At 44.1% G+C, this 16,245-nt stretch overlaps 1 protein-coding gene across 3 annotated transcripts in view; it reads left to right on the forward strand.

The window, feature by feature from the left end:
• HS3ST1 (heparan sulfate-glucosamine 3-sulfotransferase 1) overlaps positions 1-16,245 on the forward strand; it is a 55,668-nt gene that overhangs the window by 11,983 nt on the left and 27,440 nt on the right. The gene's annotated exons all lie outside the window — the stretch shown is intronic.

Consider the following 16,245-nt stretch of genomic DNA (forward strand, 5'->3'; position numbering starts at 1 on the left):
GAGCTTGAAGGGCCAGCTGAGGTTCTGTGCATTTTCTCCCCACTCTGGCGTGATGGCCTGCACTGTCTTTCTAGGTCTCTGAGAGCCTCAAGTGGGCAGAGTCCTGCCACCAACCTGAGTGGGACAAGCCGCCGAGGGAGGAGGCACTGAGATGTGGGGTCGCTTCTCAGTTCTCCTGGCTCCTTCTGGCGCCGTGACATTGCTGTGATTGCTGTGGGCTTCACCGCATCCCTCAGGAAACAGCTGCCCCCAGAGAGCAGGATAAACCACTGCTCTTAGAGCTCTGCACCCGCTCCTGCCTGCTCCCCGATCTCAGTGCAGGATTGCTCAACAGAATGTGCCGCTGGGAAGTGAAAGTACAGTTATCATAAACAGAAACATCAGTCTTTGAGAGAAGCCTGATGTTTTAGTTCAGATTTTTTGAGCTCAGATAGGCAGCTGTCCTTAGTGACCCACCAAGGAATGAAAGTGACCCCAGAAAATGTCCTCTGGGTAAAGTGAGTGCCGCCCGGCGCTCTGTCCTTTCCCGAGCCCTCTCACTGCAGGCAGCCCTGTGTGCATAAGCCTTCCCCTAGCCTGGGAGGCCCCTGTCCCAGGGAAGGCTCTACACTGTTTAGTCTTGAAAGTGGAGCCGGCCTTGGCCTTGCTCTGATCCCAGCCACGCTTCCTCCATCACACAAATTCCAGCAGATGCAGCAGAAGGGCTCGGGGTTGGCATGGAGCCATTAGTGACGATTCTGATTACACAAGCCACCGGGCCCTGCTGATTTAAACAATCTCACGTGTTCAGAATTGCCTTCACCTGCTGCCTTTTCTCACTTAAATAGTTCTTTACGGTCCTCTGCAAAGATGGTGCAAAGGGTAATTAGCTCATAATTGTTGTCCTTTAAAAACATTAGATTGAGCCACTCTGTGCTTTTCATTCTGCTGTTTTCTTTGTCATCTATCTCTCTCTGCATAGCTCTCAATACTCAAAATTTTCCACTTTTTCCTAAGAATGCTTTTCTTTGTCAATTTTTGGAATGTTGCAATTCCTTTCTTTACTTACGACAATTATTGAGCAGCCTAGTTATAAAAATCTGAATTTTCATTGCTATTATTGTCCTTTTATTTTTCTCTTCAAGCTAATTCATCATACTACTGTTGATTGAACTAATTTTATTGAACTCCTATGTATTGAGGGTCTAACCCTGTGTCAGGTGGACTAAGGTATTTTTCTGCAATATCTCATTTAATTCTTATAGCTACTCAACATGGTAGGAAGCATACCCTATCTTTGGATGGGAAAAAATAAGACCCAGGGAGGCATGTAGCTTTTCCGTGATCAAATAACTAAGCCAGGATTTAAACCCCGGCAGATATCAACTCACTTGCTTTGATCTTCCCACACTGTTCTATTTATTTCTCTATTTTTCTGTTTATATACTTTACCCTGGATGTCAGTTAAAAGCGGTGAGCTTGGCTTTTGTCCTCATCAGACCTCTGAATGTTTCTTAGGTATTTTTTCACGAAGCATGTCACAAACTTCCCCTTCCTGGCCTCCTTTAAGTTGCTAAAATAGTGTCTACCCCAGAGTCTCCTCCATCTCATTGGGCTGTAAGTATATATTTCCACATCCATCTTTCCCCTTCCACAGTGGTCTCCTGGAGGCTGAGGGGGACACCTGTCTCCTTCCTGTATCCCTGGGCAATGCCCGGAAGGGACCTGCCCTCAGGAGGCCTGGTGTCTGTGTCCTGAGCCAATCACATAGACTCCTGGGTGTGGTGTCTGAGGGAAGAAGGAGAGTAATATGTGTAAGAAGAAATCTTCTTGATATCTAATTTAGTGACTCACACTAAATGTCTTTCTCCCTATGACTCTAAACATTTGAAGGAGACTTGTGGAAAGCCAAACCATAAACTTCAGCACAATCTTCAAAACCTCATTTAATTTGAACCAAGCCCCTTCTTTTCCCTGGCATGTTGGACACCAATGCTAGTTTGAGTTTGGTCCTAATCTGGAGTACAAAGCCAGGCCTGCATGTTCCTACCAGCTGATGGGGGAATGAAGGTAGTTGTCAAAGTGGGAAAGCAATGTGGCTCAATGATCAAGGGGGACACAGTCAGATTTTTTCTTTGACAACTTTGGAAACATTGTCATGGAAGCATCACATGGGCAGGACCTCAAGACACGTGTTAGCTTCGTTAGTGCATTGATAGCCTTGAGAGGGTGTGAAAGTTGCAGAAGTCTTGAAAACTTAGTTCATCATTGGACCTATCTCTCTCTCTCTCTCCCTCTCTCTCCCCACCCCCCCCCCCCCACACACATACAATTTTATGCAGCAGATTCCTTTCAGAAGGAACTGGAATGGGGAATCCCATGGATGAGCCCTACTGAAGTTCCATCAAATCTAATCAACACCAGAAAACAAAGAGCAATGTAGAAAATCACATGAAGACCTCTGTTTGTTCACTCCCTCTTCCAATGCCTTTGCTTTTTCCTTCTTGTTCACTAAGAATTGGAGAAAGAAATACAGTTATTGGGACATGATAACTCATTCCCACCCCACTTTCCATCTTTGATTTTGAAACGCAAAACAAACTATTTCTAAATGTAACTCTATTACAATTCTTCTCGTCTCTTGACACATTAATAAGACCAAAATAATTTGATGTGTGATGTCTACCCATTATTGTTATCTATGAATCTTTCTGCTAATAAGCAGCATATCTGTAGCCATCTCTCAGCCCTAACCTTAGTGCAGTCATCACACATTTTGCCTCCTCTCCCTCCATTTGCCTCCCAGTACACCCTACACCCCTGCGTGTACCTGAGTTATTTGAGGGAAGGAACAGGATGCAAGCTGTGTCTCCAATTCCCCAGTGCCTGATACACAACAAGTCTATTTAGGGCTTGGCTGAATTGTGGCTACGCTGAGCAGGCTGATAATTGGGTTTTTACACGTCCAACTATTCTTCAAAAGTTGCATCTTCATTTATTTAGGGAGAGACTGAATGTTATGTGTGGTCAGAACCAAGAAAATGGACCCCTGTGGCAGCCCTCAGCCCTTTCCTGTTGTCTTAAGCAATTTTGCTCACTCCCAAACTTACATCCCTCTCTTACACAAGCAAAAGCCCTAGAGTCCACTGCTTCTATCCAGCCTAGAAGGTCCTGAAGCTGACCCTTTGGAGTTGGGTGTGGGGAAGGCTTATCTCACCACACACAACCCCTCAGCCCCTACCCCAGCCTGAAGGGCTTGGTTTAATTGTATATCTTCTAATCACTGAGAAGCCTTTTATATAATGCTATTTTTCTTCATCTTGTTTTGTTCTGGTGGTGACTAAGCATCCTTTGGAGATGGTTCTCTAATCTAGCTGATCCACCTCTTAATCAGGTGATACGTTCAATTAATATTTGTTAAATGAACGCTGAATACGATCTGAATAGAACCAGAGCAGCAGGTAGTTTGGGAGACCCTACCCAAGGGGACAGTCTTTCCTGCTAGAAGCTGTATTATTTTCCCTTATATCAAAAGGACTTTAGCAGTGTAGAAATTCAAGACATGTTGCTACCTTTAACCCATGAAATGTTAGACTGATGCCAAGTGACAAAACTTTATGATTTATTTTTAACAGTAATTGTTTTGTTTGGAATTTTGGATAATAGTATCTTTTTTTTTTTTAACAACTTTATTGAAGTATAATTGCTTTACAATGGTGTGTTAGTTTCTGCTTTATAACAAAGTGAAGCAGTTATACATATACATATGTTCCCATATCTCTTCCCTCTTGCGTCTCCCTCCCTCCCACCCTCCCTATTCCACCCCTCTAGGTAGTCACAAAGCACCAAGCTGATCTCCCTGTGCTATGCGGCTGCTTCCCACTAGCTATCTATTTTACGTTTGGTAGTGTATATATGTCCATGCCACTCTCTCACTTTGTCACAGCTTACCCTTCCCCCTCCCCATATCCTCAAGTCCATTCTCTAGTAGGTCTGTGTCTTTATTCCTGTCTTGCCCCTAGGGGATAATAGTATCTTGCTTTGATAGTCAAGAATGTTTCTTAATTCTCTAAAGCCTTTGCATTGTAGATAGGTATAAGAGGGCGGATGTTCTTAGCATTTGTGGGCCAATTGTTTCCTTTTGTAAAAGAGGCTTAGAGTATTTCTTTGTCTTGGCCAAGGTCACACAGAAGTCAGGACAGAACTTGGGACTAGACCCCAGCTCCTGACGCCAGCTCAGCACCACGCTCACTCTTGTGCACTGGTCCTTTCAAGCAAAGGTGACTTTGTGGAGATGCATTTTATCTGCCTGAAATGATCGGTGTTAGCAATATTGACTACCTGAATAAGACCTTTATCAGCCACTATGGTGGAAAACAGTCCTGCCAGGGCTGATGATGACATTTGGTGAGGGTTTTCTATATGCCAGGCCCTCTTCTTAGCACTCATGTAGTAAATATCTCCTTTAAGCCTCATGACAATCCTACAAAATTAATACTGTAACCATCCCTACATTTCAGGTGAAAAAAAAAAAAAGAAACGAAGCACACAGAGAACACGTAACTTGCTCTTGGTCACACAGAGGGAGTAAGGGATGGAGATGGGATTCAAACCCACACTGTTAACCACCAGCCTGCCCCCTCTGAGCTCTTGTAATTCATCTTAGGATTCCTGAATGTCTCCCTCAGATGCCAGATCGTTTCAAATATGTTATTTCAGTCATAATAAATTGAAAATATTTTAAAAGAAGAAACCATAAATCACTCTGCAGCAACATTCAGAAAGAATAAATGACCAGGCTGACGATGATTGAAATTATTGTAGAGTGTTATATTTAATCTGAAGATACTGAAAATATAACAAGAGATAACAAGAGATCACAGAGAAGCTTGTGTCTAGTGCAAGATCTTTTCGATAGATTAAATGGCATTTAAAGATTTCAAGATGACTGAGATAATAAGGTAGGTGTTTCCTGTTTAAAGTAAATTCATTATAGATAAGTTCAAGCTCAAATCAGAGGCAAATGAGACACTAATTCATTTTGTAAAACCTGAAGCTTAAGAATAAAGGAATATTTAACTTGAATAGTGTTTTTAAAGAATTTTTAAGTAAGGGATGGACAGAAATCACAGCCCTATGTGTATGCGGGGGGATGGAGGAAAAAGCCATGCACCACCATTGCTGTATTCAGTGCTGTTACAGGAACAGCAGCAATTTAATTCAAAAAAGGAAAAAAAACAAAAATACAGACAATGTAAAATCAAAACCAGCCATGGCACCATGCTTTAATTCTGTCCATGCCTGTTTCCCTCTCAGCGACTTGCAGCCAGGGATGTCTTAGTCCTCACTGCACCCCCGGCGTGTTTCAAGGTCAGTACTAAGCTCTCACTTAAATGTCTGCCTTTAAATGATCATATTAAACCAAGAACATGCATATCCAAAGCAAAGACAAAAACAAGCTCTTGGACCAAAAGTGAGCAGTAGTTTCCAAGATTTTCCATTAACTTGCCCCATCTTGGAACCTGTGAGTGGTATTGCTGGGATTCAAGCTCAGCACTTTTTGCTTTGTTCCATTGCCATGGCTCTTTTCCCTCCACTGTGTTTCCGAATCTCAAGTCGTGGCCCCTGCTGGCTCCTGCAGCCTCGTATCTGTCACCCTCCCCCATAGACTGTACCTCCACAGCCAACCCCAGCACAGCCTGAGTCCCCGCAACCTGCCCTGCCCTGCCCTGATTCTGCTACAAACTCCATTTGGGATGATTGTCCCTGGGGGACTGCCTGCTGAGCAGACCCCAAGCCTCCTCCCGGGTTATACCCGGCCATTGATCACCTTTTGGTAGACCGGCACCAGGCCCGCCCTGGTCTTCTACCTGTGTGGCCTCTCTCCCCTGGGCTCTGATGCAGCTGTGCCTAATCCCTGCCCACACTGAACACGGTAGCAGGTCTCCTTCCACCTGTATCTTCTACTTTACAGGGTGCTCTGAGGGCGGTCACTGGGTTATTTCTGTGTCCCCAGGAACTCAGTATAATCTTAGAAACATCATAGGTGCCTTGTAAAAGTTTGGGGGGGCACCTGTGGGCAAAGTAGAGACCTGAGGCATCAGTCTTTGCAGACTTGCTTTCTAATCTTTTCTTTTTTTCATCTTCACCTGTCTTGGCAACTGATAGCTATTTATTACATTCATAAATAATAATAATCAGGAGTTTTCACATACATATCCATCGTTCAATCTTGAAAAATCCAAAGATCAGCCCACACGGGTCTCTTGTCTCCAGCCACATCTGCCGGAGCTGACAGCAGCTGGCTCCTTAGACAGGCCACGTACACACAGGGCTGCTTCCTGCCATCCCCACTGGCCAGCAGGCTTCCTAGGCTGGTATCACTTGCCTGGTCCAGGAGACCGCTGTGTGCTACCCCTGGGAAAACTTACACAGTGGAAGCAGCCGCAAGCAGACTCTTTTTCTTTACTATTTCTTCTAAGGGCTGTGTATGAGTCTGCTCAGGTAGCTGTAACAAAATGCCATAGACCGGGTGGCTTAAACAACAACAAAAATGTATTTTTCCCAGCTCTCCAGTCTGGGCAGTCCAAGACCAAGATGCCAACAGATTCCGTTCCTGGTGGGAGCTGTCTCCTGGATGCAGATGTTTGCCGTCTCCTAGTGTGCTCAAGTGGCAGACAGAGTACCAATCTCTCTTCTTCTTTTCATAAGGACCCTCATCCCATTGTGGGTCTTATCCTCAGGACTCCATCGATATTTACTTACCTCCCAAAGGCCCCATCTCCAAATACGCACCACACTGGGGATAAGGGCTTCAACCTCTGAATTTTGGGGGGAAACAAAATTCACTCTGTACAGTCTGGCTCAAGAAATGAGACAGATCTGCCCTCTACCTTTGCCCACCCAGGGGAAGAATTTACTTTGGCTTGTATATACGTATTTTCAGCTGCAAAGTATTCTAATGTTCCCTGTCCCAACATAAAAGAAACACAGATTCCCATGTGTTTCAGCCCCGGTGGCATGGGAATCAGGAGACCTTGCTTTCTGATTCATTTCAGCCCCTACACACTTGACCTTGGGGTTCCCGTTCTGTGGCCACCTGTTTCCCCATCAACAGGGATACGGACAGGACAAGATGACAGCGCAGGGTTCTTTGGCCTCTGATGCTCTGTGTTCTTTCCTTGCCATTTCTGGGGAAATGTATAGATTTCATAGGTGCTGGCCATCTGTGGGGTGATCATGGCCGTCCACCTCAGCCAGGGAGGTTCCCACAGTCAGATGGTACCTGTTGGGAGGTTGGGTCACACCGGGGGCAGGGATCGAGCCGTGCATATCCAGGTGCACTGAGGCAGCCCAGCTCCTGTCTCCTGTCTGCTAGCACGGCCCCCTTTTCCACTCAGCCGCACTGAGTAATAAGAGAGGCCCTGTCCGCCCTCCTGTCACAGAACTCTGCCTGTGCCAGTGTGTTTCTGCTTCTAATGAAGGATTTATTTAGGTCACTGCTGCCTTCTGTGCACAGCACCACAGATTAAACATGTTGAGGAGAAGTAGCCCCTCCTCCTCAGCCCTCCTGGGGGCCTCCCCACTGCGCACATATGGCTGCCCATCACTCAGGCAGGGGGTATTCACGGAGGACCCTCTGGGTGCCCCCTCCCCAGATAGAGAGCCTGGATTGCTTCTGTGTGTCACTGTCCTTTCTTCTTGAAGCCTCTGTCTGGTTGAGTCACTGCAGTACTTTGGATCGTGAACAAATGCGTTTGACTAATTATCATCCTTGATTCCCATTTATACCACACAGCCTTCTTTTTTTAGGGACAAAAATAACTACCACGATTGAAGGGCTTGCCTTGGGCCAGGCAATATGGCAACTTCGTAAGCACCACATAGACTGTTCTATTTAATCCTCAAAATTGGTATATATTGGGCCAAGGCATTCAGTCTAAGGCTCTGAGATTTCAATACTGTCTTGTGGATTTTAGGTTATAGAGCTGAGATTTGAGCCTGGGTTTTTGGCTCTAAATCCTCTGAATTCCAACATCTCCCCTCTGCCCCCCTCCACAGATAACACCACCTCTGTGACCGGACTGATCCCTCTCTATTTTGTCTGCTGCAGGTGGTTCCAAACCTGGATTTAAAAACAAACTGCCCCAACAATCATAAGAAACAAAATCCAAAGGCACATCAGCCTTCTCAGCCCAAGGCCAAGGGCATCAGGATCTGAATGTGAATGAACACAGTTGTTCCAAGCTCACTGAATTCTTGCCATTCCGAGGGCTATGGGTGGGCAGACCAGTTCTCCTGGGAGCTTATTGAAACACAGACTCCCAGGCCTCTCCCCAGAACTCTTGGATCAGAATCTGCATTTTGAACTAGATCTCTAGCGGGTCAGTGTGCACGTGTCAAGTTTGCAAAGCACTGTTCCTGGTGATTGTCATGGGACAGACAGAGCTCCTGGGGGGATGCTTTAGTCACCTCCCACTTGCAACTCCTTTCTAGATGCTTCAACCCTAATCTCTCACTAATTTGGAAAACAACGTTGTATGGGTTGACTTCAGACTACCTATGGGGCAGTTTGCCTTTATCATCTTCATGGTGTCATGGAATTCTCAGAAGCTCGGCAAAACACTGTGACTGAAATCTTCTGGCCCTAAAGCCTTGCCCCACCATGCTGCCCTCCCTGGTTGGCCCAAGTCCCTCCTTCCTTCAATCCTGAAGAATTACATTCATTATGCAGGTAACCTTTATATATGGAACCTCCCAGCCATGCCATGGAAGCAACAGAGCATAGAAAGTCTGGAAGAGGGAGTGTTGGAAGAGTCCTGATCTTTTTCAAGGGGAAAACAGGGCCAATTACTCCTCCTTTTCCCAGGTAGCCAATGTGGCCCAGAGAAACTTATTAACATTATGTGGACTGACCTGGGGTCTTTTCTACCCTGGACTCTTTCCACCCCATCCTACCTCACAGCAATTACCATAAGTGAATCCAAACAAAAGTGAATGTCAACACTGGATGACAAGTGTCATGTGTAGGCAATTTCAAGAAAATAAATATTAATGCTAGTCTTGAGATCTCACTGTCCTTCTGTAGACTGACAGGCATGAGCTAAATCTGTTTCCTCTTTCTTGGTTTCCAAGATGATCTGCCAAGGATGGAAATTTGACAGCTCTGCCATGCGCTCTTAAGTTAGCATTGCAAAGGTAAAAGTGAAGACATTTTTTTCTCTTAAAGATGAACAAAAAATCCTATACTGTTAATTGCTCAGAAGTTTGGTTAGATATGGAAATGACAGTTCTGACAAAACTGTCTTGGCTCAGGTATCAGTGCATTCCAGAAAATTAAATCACTCAATACTCGGGGATGCTTGGAGAGAAACAGGTCTTGTAGAGCAGCACAAGAGCTCTTATCCTTCCTGCTATGTTATCATTCTTTGGAGTAAGCTCTCCCCTCTGCCTGAAATGCACTTGCCGCTGCCCACAGAAGGCATCTCCATTCAAAGGCAAAGCAGCACAATGGGCTTTACAGATGGCCTGCGGAATTTTAGTCATCACACTTCCTGGTTCTGTGACCTTGAGAAGGTCATTTAACCTTAATAGCATGTTTCCATGTCTGCCTTGGGGAGAGAGACAGGCTATTAACATTCACTGAATGCCCACTGAGTGCCAGGCACTGCACTATCTCTTTGGCGTGGGTAATCTTATTGAGTCACGATGGCATCCCTATGAAGTAGATTTTAGTGCATTTTGCAGAAAGGCACATTGAGCCCCAGAGAGTTGAGAAACTTACCTGAGGTCAGTTAGGTATAAGAATTCTAGCCTGGGTCTGTCCAATTACAAAAGCTTCTTTGCTTTTCTACTACTGCACACTGCCTTTTCATTGCTTAAAAATATATATAAAATAAAAGGAGACTAACCACCTCTTACTATCGTTACAAGTATTAGGGGAGATAATTTATACACGAGGGCCTACTGCCTGAAACACAGTGGGCACCCAGGGAGGAATCTATTTCTTTCCAACCCTTTCGTCAGATCCCTTAGACAACTTGGGTCCCCATGTTTTGATCGTCCCTGTTATCCGAGGAGATTCTCACCTGTGCCAGCTGGGTCACTGTCTTTTGTTGAGAGACTGGGAAGTTTTTCCTGCAGGCACAGGGACCGCAGGTGTCACTGTTCCCGATGCACTGAATTTCCCTCCTGTTAAATATTCTAGTTATTTCATTTTATCCACGAATATACTCCAGTGGTGGGACTGAGAGCAAATATATTGTATTAGTTACATTTGAAATCTAGGTCATTATGTGAATTATGTAGCAAGAAGACTTAAGGAGAAAATTAAAATATTTTTGAAGGGTTATTTCACTGCTTCTCCTCCTTTTGTAATGAAAATATGTTTTAGACTCTCGGGTGATCTTGTCCAATCGCCATGAGAAATTTTGAGTCCCCGTCTTAACATCTGGTTTCTGCTTGACCCTCTAGGGAGGGAAAACTCACTACTTTTTGACACAGTCTTTTTCATAAATGGACAGACTGTTAAGTTTCTCTTTCTGCTGAATTAAAAGCCTTTCTCAGTGCCTTCAGTCATTTGACTTTCCACAACATTCGATGTGTTCATTCAGCAAATATCATCTCTAGTACCCACTGTGTACTAGCAATCACACCAGCCCCAGAGGATGCAGCAAAAAGAGGCAGGACACCGATAAGGAAGCTCTGAATTAACATTGTTGGGTGGAGAGGCAGACAGTAAACAAGCAAACCATTTTGGATAGTATATGAGGAATATAAAACAAGATGATGGCAAAGAAAGTGACTAAAAGGAGAGTGGGTGGGCTGACATGGCGGGAAAGCCAACATTTGAAATAAAATCTGAATGACAAGAGAGAGCCAGCCTCGCAAAGCCTGGGGCTAGCATCCTGGAAAGAGGGAGCAGTAAATGCCAAGGCCCAGAGCTGGTGTGAGCTTGGTGTGTTCAAATGAACAGAAAAATCAGGGCTTGGCTTAAAGGGGCAGTGAGGCGGGAGGGGCAGGCAGGTCCCATCCTAGGTTCCTCCCTGACCTGAAGAGGAGTTTCGATTTAATTTTTAATGCAAGGGAATCTCCATCTGGAAAATCCTGTGTCCTCTGCCATGTGTTCCCAATGCCTGGTGTGTGGTCTGCATCTTCATGGTGGGGCCCAAGGACGCCTAGGGCTGCTGATGGGAAAGACTCTTGTCTTTGGAATTCTTGAAACTCAGAGCTTGGTTTATCACTGCAGGATGAAGCAGACAGCCTCCCGGATAAAAGGGAGTGAACAGAGAGTGGGCTGGATCTCTTTTGGGGACCTTTTAACCCATCTACAAAGGGAAGGATGGGGTTCATTTTATGCTCATTCTAGCAAGTCTGGGCCATTCCAAGGAATCCTGTTCTTCATCAAAGAATCAGTGCCTGGCATGATGGTTCAACAAGACCAAGGACAAACCAAGGAGCCCAGTAACTACTTATACACTAACCCTGGGTGTTGCCACCTGGAGCATCACAGGGGTCCTGTGTGCAAAGTTGCCAGCCTAGGGTCCGCTTAGTAGCAGGGGCCACAGATGGCAGCTGCCATCATTGCTTTTGGGAGGAATGTGGTTCGGGCTCCAGGTTCTGTTGAACAGTCTTTGTCTGTGCCTATGCCAGCTCAGGGCTCCAGACTTTCAGAAGATTCCTTTGATAGTATCTAGTTTACTTCTGGAGGGAGAATAATCAATTTATCTTTGTGCTGCTTACAAGTTCAAACTTGCCTTCCTGGTCCTTTTCCTGTTTGGGGAGCTCCTAATTTGTGAATGGGGTAGAGTATCTTACTTATTAAGAAAGCACTTTCCACAGTTAAAGAGATTTCAGAGTAAGAATTGCAACACTGCTCAGTGTTCTAATACCTCTCTGCTGTCCACCTCAGTTGCCAGTAGCCACATGTGGCCTTGAAATGTCCTGTAAGAGTAAATGTATACACACTGGATTTTGAAGACAAAAAAAATGCAAAATATATCTCCTTAATTTTATATAGTGATTATGTGTTGGAGTGATAACATTTTGAAAATACTGGCTTACATGAAAGATGCCTTTTTAAAAAGGGGCTCCTGGAAAATGTACAAGTGCATACGTGGGTCATTTTAACACCTATAATAAAAGTAACAATAAGACATGATCTGTCTTAGGGCAAGATATGACTAAGTGTCAGAGACATAAATAAATAGTGGCTGCTATCACCTTTGAGGGGGGTGGCTGTTACTTTCCTAAGCATCTTTTGATCACCTATGGAGATTTGAGTTTTTTCTCAGAATGTAGTAAAACTGTGTGTTACACTTTTTATTTACACAACTCATCTGCTGCATAACTCCTATGGGGAAGGCACCGTGGTTGGCATAATGGAGGGGAGAAAGTATTGGTGAAAGTGGGGAATTCATCTCAGAGCTTAGCTAAAATGCTAGCTATGTAGCATGAATTCAATAAATATTTGTTTGATAAATGGAAAAAAAAGTGCAGATGTGCTTCACGTTACATTTCTATAGGACATCTCACTTCAGTCCCAAAGTAGCCATTTGAGGGAAGTGGAATTATTACCACTTTACAGATGAGAAAACTGAGGCTAAGAGAGGTTAAGGCACTTGGACCAAAGTCAAAACTGGAGACAGGATTCCTGACTCCATAGCCTGTGTGATTCCTTTAACTCTTCTACTGAGTAGAACAAGTGAATGAGTTTCACCCACATGCTATATGTATATCCCCTGTGTACCAGCTGATTCTGGAGTTGGCAGCCAGGGCTTGTCACTGCTAGGTAGATTTTTTGGGGGGGCTTTCTTCTTTAGGATCCCCAAAACCATGCCATTATTTTAAGACCACATGCTAGGGAGCTAGCAATAATAACAGAGAGAGTACAGAACTGGAACTCAGGATCCACAAGTTCTAGGCTCTGATTTTCTACCTGACCTTGGGCCTGTCACCTCAGGGCCTCCTCACCCATAAAATGAAAAGCAGGGACTTAATGACATGATGCTCTGATGCTCATAATTCCATTGTCAAGATCAGCTGGCCCAGATGTCCTGGCTTACAGGTTCACCTGAGCTTGGGGATCTTTCCTTTTCTGAGAATGTTACTAAAAGGCACAAAAATTCTCTCTGTACCACTGAGAAATTCACACTGTCAAACTACAACAGGAAGAACTTGGCTCTCAATGGCCACTGTGTGTGTGTAACTACATTTTATATATATTTAGATGTACAAATATATGCGTGTATATATATATAATATATCTGTGTGTATATATATACATAAAACTTAGCTAAAGTTTCTCACACACACACACACACACACACACGTGTACATATGAGACTTTAGCTAAGATTTTTTTTTCCATATACCTAAAGTATTTTTGGAATGTAATGTAGATGGCTTAGAATAAGTAAATATACATTTTAGAATCTATTACATTATAAATGAGGAGCTTTTAAACTACAAACTGCCCAGTTTTTTGGTTGTTGTGGAGGGTTTTTGTTTTTGTTTTTTGCTTTGTTTTTGTAAAGGACAAACTATATTTAGTTTCTTACTTCTGCTGTCTGCTGGTAATTTCCCTTTAGGAAAACGATCTCAGATGTGCACTGTGCTAATCAAGATGCCTCATAACAGAATGGAAAGACCATGAATAGTCAGATAATATGAATCTGAGATCTGGGCTCAGACTCTAACCCTTAGATGTTGCAGGATCAGGTTGTTTCCTAAGTCTGGATGCAGAGCTGTATGATGGGGACGACAATACCCACCACAGAGAGTATAGCAGTTAGTGTGGAGAAGCTACTCTCTCCCTCACTTCACCCACACCACCCCCTGCACACGCACACACACACATACGTGTGCGCATGCACGTACACACGTGTACACACACGTACACACGTGTACACACGTACATGCATAAACACACACAAGCATACACTTGCACATGCACACACATACCCCGAACATGTAAAAGGCAAGCACAGCTGGTCCCTTTGGTCAACCCATATGGGCAGTTGAGCAGGAAATAGAATTTCACTGAAACATACTAAAACGTTCATTTGACTGAAGCAAATGGCCCATTAAATTGGGCTCATCCAATCAGTAAGACCAACCTTGAGCCCCATCTTGTTTGGCCATCCCTCCTTAAATTTTTCTCTTTCTTTTTCCTAAATAAGTATGTCAGGTGATTTGGCAAGTCCCTTTTCTAGTGTTCTATGATTTTCTAAAGGTTTCAGCTTTTTAATTGCTTGATCTTTAATATACATTTTACAAAGTGGCTATTATAGTTAATATCTGAGGGAGGTAGATCAATTGATCTGATCATAAACATGGAAGTCCTGCCTGTTGTTCTTTATTTACACATTCTAGACAAGTTTTAAGCTAATAAAGTGAATTTTAAACCTGGCATAAAGAAGATGATGGGCCCTCTTGATAGAAAACATTTTTCTGGCTCTGTAAATCCCATAGTCTCCAAACTGGGCCTGTCTGCAACTCTTCCTGAACCGTGTTTAGACAGAGATTACTTAAAAGAGAGTTTCCGGGACTTCCCTGGTGGCGCAGTGGTTAAGAATCCACCTGCCAATGCAGAGGACACGGGTTCGAGCCCTGGTCTGGGAAGATTCCACATTTCGCAGAGCAATAAGCCCATGCGCCACAACTACTGAGCCTGCGCTCTAGAGCCCACGAGCCACAACTACTGAAGCCCGCGCACCTATAACCCATGCTCCACAACAAGAAAAGCCACTGCAATGAGAAGCCCGCGCACCGCAACAAAGAGGAACCCCCACTCGCCGCAACTAGAGAGAAAACCTGCGCTCAGCAGCAAAGACCCAACACAGCCAAAAATAAATAAATAAATAAACTTAAAAAAAAAAGAGAGTTTCCAATCTGCTCTTTCCGGGAGAGGGTCGAACACGTATTGCTGCTTATCAGCCCCCTAAAAACAACAACCATGGCTCGTGAGTCTTTGGGAACTCCATGCCATCTAGCCCAGCAGCGCCCGTGTTCCTGAGGGACTTTAATGCCCAAATGTGATAAATCTCGGTTAAAGAGAAAAAGGTATAAAGCAGGCAGTTCACGGGAAGAGCCCTGAATTTAGAATTTTAAATTTGGACCGTGAATTTTGAAATGGACTAAATTTTTGTGTCCTTGTGTTTCTATAACTGTCCTGCGTTTCTACCTTACACTGTAGTGTTAGAATGACAATCCACTGAGCAGACTGCAAGACCTGTTCTTTATAAATAGTAAACCCTTGCATGCATGAAGGTTTTTTGCTCTTTCCAGTAACCTCGCCTGTTTATCCCTCTAGGCCCACTTCAAACATTTGCTTTACTAGGAAGACATCTCTAATCATTTCAGGCAAAATGAATGAACATAGGCCCTCACAGTACTCTGCCTAAATTATAATCGTAACATATATCACACTGATGCTTGCAGTCTGGTTGTGTCAATTAACCTTTGCAAAATTTGTGCTGTAATACAAACCACCCCAAAATTCACTGGCTTAAAACCACAAGCATGCATTCTCCCTCCTGAGGGAGATGGCTGGGCTGCACACAGGGGACTGACGGGGCAGCTGTGCTGCAGGTGTCTCTTGTCTTCCTCCTGGGACCAGCAGCTGGCTGGCCAGGGCATGTTCTTCTCGTGGCAAATAAAAAAAAACCCAAAATCAAATTGCTGGGAAGTACACTCCCCCTACAATGAGGCTATAGAAAGAATTGGATGCAGGGAAGAGTAAAGAATTGAAGTTAATCATTCAATCTTTCAAACAGGTTCACCTGCCCTGTTAGATCAGGAGCCCCTAGTGGGTTGGGGAGCAGAAACAATGCCTGCTTCCATATCACTTGCCCTTCTGCCTGGGGCTGGCAGCTAGTAGATATTCTCTGATGTTTGCCGAGGTCCAAAAGTCCTTCCCAACCTTTTCCTTTATAGCAGATGTTGGCAAACTATGACTGCAGGCCAAAGCTTGGCCTGGTTTTAAAAGCGCCAACAGAGCAGTAAAAATACAAATGTTTGAAAAAAATTAAAAGAAGAATATTTAATGACCCATGAAAATTATATGAAATTCAAATGTCAGTGTCCATAAATAAAGTTTTATTGGAACACAACCACACCCATTTCTCTGTGTATTGTCTATGGGTGCTTTAGAGCAAAATAGCACAGTTGGAATTGCCATAGAGACTATATGTCCCCAAAAGCCTAAAACATTGACTCTCTTGCCTGTACAGAAACTGTTTGCCGCCCCTGCTTCATAGGAGAAAG

This window comes from Balaenoptera physalus (genome assembly GCF_965194825.1).
Source record: "Balaenoptera physalus genome assembly, chromosome: 5".
Lineage (NCBI taxonomy): Eukaryota > Metazoa > Chordata > Mammalia > Artiodactyla > Balaenopteridae > Balaenoptera > Balaenoptera physalus.